The sequence below is a fragment of the Perissodus microlepis genome, chromosome 15, assembly GCF_051167445.1.
Source record: "Perissodus microlepis isolate ML-2025 ecotype Zambia chromosome 15, ASM5116744v1, whole genome shotgun sequence".
In the NCBI taxonomy this organism is placed as follows: Eukaryota; Metazoa; Chordata; class Actinopteri; order Cichliformes; family Cichlidae; genus Perissodus; species Perissodus microlepis.
This window is the reverse complement of record NC_140475.1, coordinates 22,460,743-22,472,796: the sequence shown is the minus strand read 5'-3', so window position 1 is coordinate 22,472,796 and position 12,054 is coordinate 22,460,743. Positions and strand designations below refer to the sequence as shown.

At 41.4% G+C, this 12,054-nt stretch overlaps 1 protein-coding gene across 2 annotated transcripts in view; it reads right to left on the bottom strand.

Annotated features, from left to right (window-relative positions):
* The window catches only part of hivep2a (HIVEP zinc finger 2a), a 124,967-nt gene that overhangs the window by 97,726 nt on the left and 15,187 nt on the right, over positions 1 to 12,054 (bottom strand). Inside the window, exon 3 of one of the 2 annotated variants that reach the window (XM_084952884.1) lies at positions 405 to 524. The exons of the other annotated variant lie outside the window; for it this stretch is intronic. The gene's annotated coding sequence lies outside the window, so the exon portion shown is untranslated. The remainder of the gene's footprint in view (positions 1 to 404; positions 525 to 12,054) is intronic. 2 annotated transcript variants of the gene reach the window in all.

The window sequence follows — 12,054 nt, the reverse complement described above, 5'->3', positions numbered from 1 at the left end:
TCCAGTAATTCCCCAACCTACTGCTCTAGAGCCAACCTGCTTCTCTAAACAAAACTCTCTCCAAACAAAGTCTATTCTTTCGTTGTGACCACATGTCATCAGAGGGGGTTATTTTGTACGTTTCCACTTTCCCTCAAGTGCAGGTCAGGACAAACCTTGAGACTCACTCAAAGTGGACAAACTACACGTAAACACTTGGTTGTTTTTGACTCTCAGGCAAGAACAGGAACCGTGGAGTCATTAGACAAAAAATAACTTAGGTGTTGATATGCCCAAAGTCAACAGGGCAGGTGGGAAACCTTCTCTAGAATTCTTCAGCTCAGATCATCAAGCAGCCTTCCTTTCATCGCATACTCACACCGCCTAAGAAAAGCATCACCACACACACAGACAGAAACACTTACAGCATCGCAGTCTCCCGCCACATACTGTAGCAGCCTCTCTGCCCGCCGCTGGAATCCACAGCTCTGACATTTCTGCCCGCCACAAGGCTAACTGGAAACCTTTAACAGCCTGAGGTCGGCCTGAGAGAGAGATGGAGATAAATTACAGTGTTTGGTTTAGTGAGGAGGCCAGAAACAGTGACTGGGTTCATGAGCAGCAACTTCGTCCCTGTATGTGCCTTTATATGTACATGTTCATGTGCAAATGCATGTCAGGGTGTATGCATGTATGTATGATGTGTTGATTTTATTTAATGTGCATGTCTTTTTCAGTTATTTCCCTAAATCCTCCACAAATAAAGCAGCCAAATAAAGACACACTCACAGGCAACTATGTTAGGTACATAGACTCCCCCATTTGTTAACGTAAATGTCTAACCTGCCAATAAAATGGCAGCAGCTCAATACCTGTAGACACGGTCAAGTCGAACTGCAGAAGTCCAAACCGAGCATCGGAATGAGGAAGAAACGGTGATTTAAGTGACTTTGGAAGTGGAATGGCTGTTGGTGGCAGACCTGCTGGTCTGAGTATTTCACAAACTGCTGAACTACTCAATTTCCCTGCACAACCTTCTCTAGTGTTCACAGAGAACGGCCCGAAAGAGTGAAAATAATCAGTGAGCTGCTTCGTGCTGACAGGAAGGCAAATCAATTTCTGCCACAATATTCAGATGGTAGGGTCAGAATTTGGTGTAAACAACATGAAAGCATCGATCCATCCTGTATTGTATCAACAAATCAGAGTGGTGGTGTAATGATGTGGAGAATATTTGGTTTGAATATAGTTGGGCGTCCTTTAAATGCCACAGCCTGAGTATTGTTCCCGACCATATCCGTCCGTTTATATCCACATCGTACCCGTCTTCTGATGCCACAAAGCTCAAATCATCTCAAACTGGTTTTTGAACATGAGAATGAGCTCACTAGACTCAAACAGCCTCCGCAGTAACTAGATCTCAATCCAATAGAGCAACTTTGGGATGAGAACGAACGGGAAATTGGCGTCATGGACACAGACGACAAATCTGTGATGATATCATTTTGGACCAAATCCTTATTAAGTCGCAATGCATTAAGGTGGATCTGACGGCAAAAGGGGGTTCAACCAAGTGAGTATAGTAGTCCAGTATGTGAATTTACATTATGGCACCTTCCCACATTAATACATGACATCGGTTCCTTGTCTTGTGCTGCTAATTAACAAGTGAGCACCAGCCACACAAAAATGTACTGTGTATTGTGAATGTGGCCTCCATTTAAATTAGATTCAGTATTCTAGGATTTCAGATTATATTATTAGTCTTAGTTAATTATTCATGGCTTTGTGTGGTTTTTCCTCAACAGACTACCTCACTGTTGTTTGTCCAGCATTCTGTTTAAGGCTCTAGAGTTACAGGATCAGCAGGATGTGCTGGTATCCATGACTTAAATGTTCACTCTTTGGTGAGGATTATTCACATTTACTGCATTCTTTCATTTTTGATTTTAAGTGTGTCGCACTTTCTTGTTCTTACTTACATTTTTAACTAACCTCACCAGGAGAAATATTAAGATATCAAACTGAATTAATGGTCCTAAATGCAGATAAATCACCTCTCCATCTTCACTGAATTAAAAATTGACACAGCTTAGCTTATACGTCTATATTCACGAATGTGAAACACCTTAAAATATCCCCTAACTCTAATACTTCCCCATAATGTGCTTTACGTTCATGCCAACAATCACACTTTCTGTAGGAACGTCACTATATTTACATTTTTTTTTGAAAAACAGGACTTATCTGAACATATTTGCATAGATATTTCTGGCCCTCAGTTGAATGTCTCTGTGTTTAATATCCAGTGGGAATTAGAGAGATGAAGGACAAATTTTACTGATGACACTAAGGTAGTCCAACGCGAAATCGCACGCATGCACACACAAGACGCCTGACAGCTGCTTCTGATCATCCTATGTAGTTTAAGTTCAGAGAGAGGTCTAATATCACCCAGCTGTCAGACAAATCCTGTCACTGACACCGTTTGTGCGTCTGTGTGGAAAACACATTAGACACAGATGCGTTCAAAACTAACAGTGGAGATATCTGAGCGTCTTTTAATTTCTCCTCGTGCCTCGTCACTTAAAAGCCTGAAACTGAAAAGAGAGCCTGGAGAGAGACCTTACCACTGACAGCCGAAAAGAAAAAGGAGGATCTGTTTTGGATTTTTGGGTTTCTGTTGGTGCATTAGGATGAAAGAGGAGCCAAGGGAAAAGAGGAAAAGAAAGGACAAGGGAGGAAAAGTTAGTCAGAGAATGAGGGAAAACAAGAGGAGAAGCGAGGGAAAAGAGAGCAGATTAAAGGGAAAGGAGCTGGAAGCAAGAAGTTGAAAAGAGAGAAGGAAGGGGGGAAACAGGAGATGGGGGGAGAAAAGGAGAAACAAATTGAGGAGGAAGAAAGGAGGAAGAAAAGAGAGAGGAGCGCATCACAGGGGAGGCAAACAGGAGACCAACGAGTTGAGACAGGACAAGAACAGAGGAGAGGAGATGAGAAGAGAGTGGGGAGGAGAGGAGAGGGAGGAGAGGAAAGGGTGATGAAAGGGAGGAGAGGACTGCATCCAGAGACAGATAGACAGAGCTTTGAAGAGGCGGAGGAGGAGGCGGCAGAGGAGGAGGGGGGATAGACTGGGATCAGAGTGAGTGATGGATGAAACAGAAGGCAAAAGGACTGAGTGGTTGAAAGAAGGGAGACGCCTGGATGGAGAGATGGACGGGTTGTGGAAAAACAGTGAGCGAACCACTCAGAGTGATGAAAGGAGAAAAGGAGCTGGACAACAAGAGGGGAGAAGCTGAAATGTGAAGGGAGAGAGAAAAGAAGAAGTTCTGTTTTTTCGAGAAGTCTGATGCATTTTAGTTACATTTACTGTAAAAATGTGCACAAAACTTTAGTCGGAAAAGGGAAATTTGCAGTACCGGAGGATAGTTTATAAAGGCAGGCAGACAAAAACACAGTCTGGGAGTTTGTGCTAAAGTGGAGGGCTCTGTACTTCATTGGCGGTAATAGGATGTGACAATTTTGCATAAACATATGCCAAATATTCCAACTTCTTTTAGAACTTAAACCTTAGTGAGGAAAAGTTAGACACAGACCATGTGGATTTATCGTTAAACAGTAATGAGTAGCGTGCACACAAGAGGGAACATTTAAATTTAGCTGTCGTGCCATGTCCATCTATCCATCCATTCCCATAACCGCTTATCTAACTTAAGGCGACCGACAGGGTGGATTTCTCCCAGCTGGACAGGTCACGAATGCCCGGTTACAACACAGCGTCTGCTTTGACATGATAAAAAAAATGTCACACTTTGCTCTGAAATGAAACACAGCTGTCGTCAGAAATGCATCTGAGAAAGTCATCGCCATACATGTGAGAAAGAGTTAATCAATTATTCCTGAACATCATGGCAACAAACTCCACCTGTTTACTGACAACATTTTACTCTAATGCTGATGCTGTGTGTTCAGGGTAAAAAGAGAGTGAGGGTGGAGAGTGCTGGGAGAGCAGCTGACATGGAGGTGAGTGACACATAAGAGCAAATATTGATAGTTAAAGGGGGGAAACAGCAATATATTACAAAACACTATTAGAGATTATTGTCTTACACAATATTTTGGAATTGGATTTCATATTTTGACTTATTACTGCACTCAGACCCACCGCAGTCTGATAAGTAAGATGTGTGTAAGTCACTAAATTCCATCTTGTATTATCTCAATAATCTATTGATTGCCTAAAACATAGCAACACACAGGAAGTGTTAGCTAGACTTGAGAAAATCTCCACATGGCAGTGTTAACTGTGACATTGTGTTATAAATACTAATACTAATGTCAAAATGTATATATCTATTAAGACATGATCTAGAATCTATTAACATATGTGGCTATTCTTCATGTACTGTATGCATGTGAATATAATCTGAATAAAGACCAATTCACACTTTTGCCTCCACAGTATTGTTTTAAACTCAACAGTAACTCGTGAATTACTAATCAGTCAAGACCTCACATTATGTCAAACACTGATTGCTGGAATATTTCATCTTTAGTGGGGATAGTGTTAAAGGCCAATACGGATTATCATTTTACACATGTAAAGACATATAGATATTCACATATATCTTTCATTTGTACGTGGAGATGATAAATAAATCCACCAGGATTAAGCTGTTTTCTTAACTCAGCAGTTTCTGTCATATTTCAGGCCTGTTTATAGAACAAAATGATTAGCTTTGGGTCTGATTTTAATGAGGGTGGTCTCTCCCTATGCAGCTACTCTCAAAAAAGCCAGAAATGGTTTTGAAGGTTGTCAAACTACATCTTTATTGATATATACCTAGTTCGTCATTAAGGGTAGAGGGGAGGTCGTCAGATGTTGTTTTCATGGGGGAAGATAAAGAAGGCAGTCAGAAATGCACAAAAGAAATGAACAGTATTAAACAGGCCAACACTCAAGGTTCAATGTGTTACATTTCTAGGGAAGCAGACGCCAGGTTTCAGTGTATGATTTCAGAGAGGTTTGTGGTTATAACTTAGCTATGGCGTAACTTTCCTGCTGAATCATAAATCCCCTGTAAGCAGGCCATGTGTGGTAGCTCTGCTACTATTAGTGTGAATGTGCATGCAAATGCATTTTTGTTAACATTATATCTAGCCTGTTTAGTCTTTGCAAATAAATAGCCATGCTACATTTAAACTTGGTACCAGGAATATTGATAATATTCTATGGCACTGCAGGAAACCACAGTAACTGTTGCTATAAACTGCTGCTCAGCTTTAGTCTTGTATGAGTGACTTGTGTTGTTGTTGTTGGATAGTCTTTATATAACATCCAGAGAAAGTTTGAGTTTTTAAAATGCCTGGAGACTAATGTTCTTTATTTTAGTTTCACAATGATGGAAGTTTATCCCATGAAGGTTTGAAAGGGTGTTAAGAGATTTAAAAAAAAAAAAAAAAAAAAAGGGTAGTTTTTTTGTGAACCTGAAGAGGAACATTTAATCTGTTTACTGGAATTAAATTGTGAAGAAAGAACTTATTTGAGCCTCTTCTTGGTTTGTTTTTTCTCTTTGTTATTACTTCAAGTGGTGCCTTGCTCATAGGCATTTTAAGATGTGAAAAAGGGACACTTGTTTTACCAAGACTTAACCAGTAATTGTACATAGAAACATACATATCTCCATAGTTAAACACTTATGTCTGCTTTGAAGACATCAAAAACATTCAGCTGGAGCATATTTTCAGGTCGTGCCAGATTTACTTCGTCTTTGAAGCACTAATTCTTAGCCTGCCAGAGAGCTAACCATCGTTAGCATGTGCTAATCCCCCATCGCTTGACATGCGAGAGGTGCGAGAGGTGCTAGCCAGCTGTGCTAGCTTTTAAGCTTTAATACTCTGAGAGTGAGTGAGTGAGCTAGCGTTGAGCTAATCGGTCTTAATGCCATGCATATGGAGATGGCTAGCTACTATAGCAGCAGCTAATCCTAGCGGCTACAGGAACAACCTCAATCCCTTCACTTTTAAAGAATATGTCAATTTTAGCAACTGCGGCATAAGATTAAGATTAAAGCAGGGGAATAAAAATAGTGCAAAGGAAAGACAAGAGATAGTAGGAGAGAAGATTGGGCATGTTATTTTGAAAGCATGCACTTGCTCATGTTCATTTCTAAGGTTTATTTATAATAATTATGTCTGAACAAAAGTGCAGAGATAAATATTATTTTATACAAAGGAAGCTTAAAGACAAAAGATGGAGATGCAAAAGAAATAAGGACTCAAAAGGAAAACAAATGAGGAAGTGAGAGAGACGACCTATTCTGAGCTAATCTTTCTGGGTTAAAGAGCAGCTAAATTACCAGTTTGAGACAAACACCAGAGGGTCTTTAGTGTGCCGAGTTACAGTGTGAGGACAGGAAATGATGTCATGCTGGTGTGGGCACAGAAGTATCTCAGTAGCTCTTATCTTTAAGTGCGTGTGTGCGCCTCTACAAGTGCTTCACACTGAAGCACCTGCTGCTCGCTTTCTCTCCCTCAGTCTCTGAAATCACAGCCTTCAGACGGACCCCTCCTCCTCCTCCTCTTCCATTTCCTCCCGCTCCTCCTCCTTCCGTCCGTCACATGTTATAAGCTGGAGAGGCAGTGCACTGACATGGGCCACAATCTCTCTATTGCTCTCTGTGTTTCAGGCAGGAAGCCACCAAGTGGCACAGCAGAGGCGAGCCACCTGTTCCTCCCTGGCAGAGGAGATCATGGAGGGATGAAAAGATGAAGGGAGGGGGTAGAGAAGCAAAAAGGAAGAGCGGAGGGATGGAGGAAAGGGGTGCAAGAGCAGAGGAAGATGGAAGGGAGGAGTAACAAATTACAGATCATTATAAACAATTTAGAACAAAGGAGCAAAAAAGGTAAAAAAGAAACCAGGCAGAGAGGTAAAGAAAGGCAAAGGTAGAGAAAATGCTAAGAAGATAGAAGGGCAGCATAGTGAGGAACTGAAGGAGAAGGGGCGAAAGGGGAAACTGAGGACAGAGCAAGGGAAAGATGGAGCCATCAGGATAAGAGAAACTGGATGGCTAGTAGGAGAAACTGGCTGAAGGTAAGAAAGCAGAGAGATTGATGGTAAGGCAAAGGGATGAAAGGAGTTAAAAGGGAAAATGAAAGATTACTAAAAATCAACTGGAAGCAGAGACGGAGCAAAAGGATGTTGGAAGTGACAGGAGGCGACTCGAGGTGGAGAAAGCAGGGGACGCCTAATTACAATCCCTCCTCCCTCTCTCTTGACCTTGTCCTCTCTCCATTCATCACTCCAGCTCTTCCTCCCACAAACATCCTGTTATTTTTTCTGAACACCTCTTGAGCGGAGCAGTCGCCACGTCACTCTGCAGGCCACGAGTGATGCTTCAACTCGATGGCAAAAGAAAAGGAATCGTCCCTGACAGGGTTTAAACTGCACTCTGAAGGTCACCTTTGTGAATGAACAAATGACTTGTGTTGTGTTTACAGGAAGTTTAAAGATGCTTTCAGATTATAAACATGGCCAGTGACTGTACATATGTATTAGCACATATTCATAACACGATTTGATTGGTTAGCAGCAGCACGGGTGCGATAAAGCAGAACTTTTTTCAATTCTTTAACGCGTACAAAGTGGAGCAGCAGGCATCATCCCATTCAAAGGATGAGTGGCAAGAAGGCAAAAGCCTGAAACCAGCATCTCTGAATAAATGTGAAGAAAAATGCAAAACCTGTGCAGTGCTGGCAACCGCCTGTCCAAACTGGCAACGGAGATGAAGTGAAGACTGAAAGAAGGTGAAATAGTGTAAAACCACATGGATAGATTAATATATGCAGATATGCATGAACTAAATTTGATGGGTATAGTTTCTCTTTCTCTGACTCACACACGCACGCACACACACACACACACACACACACACACATATATAGAGCATGTACAGGAAATGTGCAGGCTGCAAGCGCAACAAAGCTGTCATTTGCATGAGGAACGATGCGGAAGCGAAACTGAGACTCTTTATTGTACCGCACTTTACTCAGACACACCACTATTATTCTCCCTGTCTCTATTTTTCTCTCTCTCCCTCACACATACACACACACACACACACACACTGCTTTCCATGCCATTTGAATGCACAAACAAAGAAGCCAGTGGACTTCTGGTTACATGGAGGAAATGGGAACCAAACTAACTGCTGTTGTCTCGGCAATATTCATATCCCACTAATGCTATTCAAATTCATCACTCTGTTATCTCACTCATGCCCTGCACATACACACACATACACACACGCACATGGATGAATGCACACACACACACACACACACGCACATCAGGAGGGCGACCACTCACTCTGACACAGTACACACGATCGTCAGTCTGCCCTCGACAAGTGTGTGTGTCTGTATCAGACTCACTCTCCAATGTGATGCTGTCAAGGGCACAGCTTGCATCCGCTGTACCAAGCTGTGGTCACCATGGTTACAGAACATACACTTCTTCCTCTTCACCTCCTTCTCCGCCTTTTTTTTTACAGTCTTTATGAGAGCACAGTATTTTGTCGGAGTGGACGGGTGTGTTTCTCTCACTTCCTTGTCTGCTTTAACCAATGACTCAACAGATGTGAAGCTTTCACTGGTTTGCTGTTCATTACTGGTTTATCTGCTTACTTCCCAACTCACCGTTTAGCACGGTGTCCATTTGGTTCTCTTTTTTTTTTTATTAAAATTTTCCTTTTATTATTTCACCTCACTTTTGTGGACTTTTTCTAACTTATTTATGTGGTCTTGTCAGACTAGGTAACAAAGTGTGGCTAATATTAGCAGCACTGGTATCGGCGACCTTCATTTTTCGCATTTTACCGTCCTCACATCTGTGCAGAAGTTCATTGATTCATTGTACAACATAAAATCTTTACTTTCTGAATGGCTTGTCTGCCACTTTCCACCACAGAGAAATGGAGCAGGTTGCAGCCTTCTGTCAGGCCTGGAGTCCAGGCTAGTGGTAAGTAGTATCATGAAATGTCAGGAACAAAAGTTTATTTGTGTTGTAGATTAATAAAGCTAGCATGGAATCAACAGCGGTTTAATTTAAAAACTGCTGCTCCAGTTTTGACTACATTACCATCAACTTGTGCCAAGCAAACAATGACCCACTTTTAGTAATACGTGCATAGAAATGTTCTCAACCTGCGCAAAACATGAATGAGCACATAAAATCACCACCAGATTTATGACGTATACATACCAGCCGGTTTTGCTCTTGCCACTGTGTTTATGTTGATATATCGGAGTCATCCTAAATCAACGGGCTTGTGCTCACTGTCTGCAATCTGCAGGATAAACTCCAGCTGAAGAAAATTAAATAATAATGTCTGAGGTGCAAGGGGGAAAGGGGGCAGCTGTCCAAAGTGTTTCCATGGAAGTGATGACCTTTAAAAAACTAAAAACTGATTTCCTCATTCATTTGTTTTTCTTGTTTTTATCACCAAAAATGTGTATTTGCAGATGCTGGACATTAAAATAGGAAGAAAAAACAAAGAAGGTAGAGACAACATAGATCCCACAGCCTAACATACAAAAAAGGCCATGTGTAAAAGCCATATAGCTACAAAATCGACACAATTTTAGGTTTGTGTAAACATCCACAGAAATGAAAAGCTAGCTTTATGCCAAATGAAGCTACTGCACAATGTGGAAGAAATCTAAAAAGAGAGAAAACTGCCCTCCAGTTCTCACAGTACCATCCCCTTTTTTCACCTCTTTATATCAACTAAGTCACCAGTGACTCACAGAGGTGGGGAGAATTTTAGGGTTAAGCTACTGTCTCTTTTTTATGGAATTTTTACCTGTTTGGAAAACCTACACATAAAAGCTTTTAAAACTAAATCTGCCAAGCTAACATCATTCTACATTTTTCTTCTTCAACAAAACCCAACCCCTGACCTTAAACCTAGGAGAACCTTAGCTCAGGTGGCCTGGTGGATATTAAGAGGTTAAGTTGTTAATTGCATCAACATTACACCTCCAAAATCTAAGAAATACTTTATAATTTGTGCTTTGTGCCACTTGCATTCAGTTTCCTTCACAGAAATTCGCGCACACAAGAAAACGGACATGCACGAAGATGCTGTCAGAACAGCTTGTAACTGTCTAGTGCAGCCGTTGACATTTGTCACCTTCGATATCCTCAAAAACCACCTGACACGCACAGGCACACGCAGACATCATATGCATTTTTGAGTGCACCCTGTGCAAGCACTGACGCACATCCTGTGCATGTCTTCTGCTCTGTGTTTGTGTGCATGAGTGCGTAACCTGGTGTGTGCAGAAATGACACAGTGTGAAGTTTAAAGGCCCACACATTTATGCTTTGAGGTGCAGATAGTAATCTCTGCTTTACATGATCTATTTCTGTGCACGGTCCGCCTCAACCACATACACACACACACACACACACAGAAACAAAGACTCGTGGGTGACAACACATACAGTTATAGAAGAAAGCATGATGTGAGAGCCAGCGGGAGATAGAAAAGAGAAAGACGGAGGATTTTTGGATTACATAGTTCATCTCATCCTTGATACCAAGCCGCCTGTTTCACAGGAAGAGGAAGTGACACCACTGACTCTCTCTCTCTCACACAAACACACACACCCAGTTTCTTCTGCTATCCATCATATTTGCAACCAACACACATTTGAAAAGCAAAGAACGCAAAAGCCCAGTCCCTAATCTTCAGCCTCCAGTACACACTTCTTCCATCCATCATTTTTAGTGTAATCTTCACCGCAGCAGTCACTTCACGAGTCCTCCTTCATGAATTATCCTCCATCTGTTTATAGTCACTGCTGCATCAGTATTTTTCTTCCAGCACAAGCACTATTCTTGTACAGCTCCTTTCCTCTACTACTCCGCTGCTTTGAACTCAAATGCAAAACATTTGTCCTTGGTGATCATTGTCAGGGGATGCTGGTGCTTACGACTGTTTTCTGCATCTTGACCTTTGACCTTCCCATTATTACTGGAAAAGGGGCTTATATCAACTACATTAAAATATTAATGGCCCACAAAAAAAAACATTTTCTACCTGACTTGCATATTAATTTTAATACAAAGCAGCTGTACAAGGTCGGGAATAAGATCTGCATTCAGTCTTTTGATGCTACAAAGCACATCGTCTTGTTTTTTTCACACAGTAGTAGTGCGTTGAGGGAATGAATACATTGTTCATCTGTGTTTTTCTAGTTTCTTGCACTATATGAGGCCGTGGAGGATGTTTTTTTTAGAGGGTAAGCCAAGAATATCACATAAAAAATTATGTCAAGATTTCTATTTGATTAAGAGAAAATCATAAGATTACGCACTCGCTTTAAGATTTTTAAAAACTCAGCATCGTGTTTCTTTGTGATCGTGGCATCAACTAGCAGAAAACTAATGCGTCATGTTCAGCATTGGGAAGTTATGTGTAGTACTTGTACTTTCCCTTCTTTAAAAAACGCCAACATGCTAAGTTTATGCTTCCTACGTCAGCGTCTTACAAGACAGATTAAGAATCTCTTTTGTTAGCATGTTCTGGTTTGACTTCCTGATAAAATAAAAGATCATTGGCAAGGACCACAACCTCAAACGGGTTATACAACGCTTACTGATAGGGAATGGTAGATGGATTTTAGGCCTCAGTTAAAGCCTTACGCTGAGGTTTGGGGAAGGCGTCGCAGAGGATCAGTGGTGCTTCCCAAGCCAGGCAGATCCCTGTGGTACCAATGACGACAATAAACAGGCACACGGAGCAGGAAGGCATTTATAGACATAAAACTGGAAGAGGGGTTTACGAGATCTTGCTCCTGAATTTTGGATAAATTATCCCCAATTGAAAAGAAATGAGTAACGTGAACGAACGATCTGACAGTTTCCAATAACACTGAATTACCGGAGACATTAGCATGACGGTTGTTGTCCCACTGCTTCACCTAAACAGCCAGTCATCTGCTTTAGCTGCTTCAGAAAATATATTGCCAGGGGAGCATAATTACTCGTTATCATAGTAAACTTATAGAGCA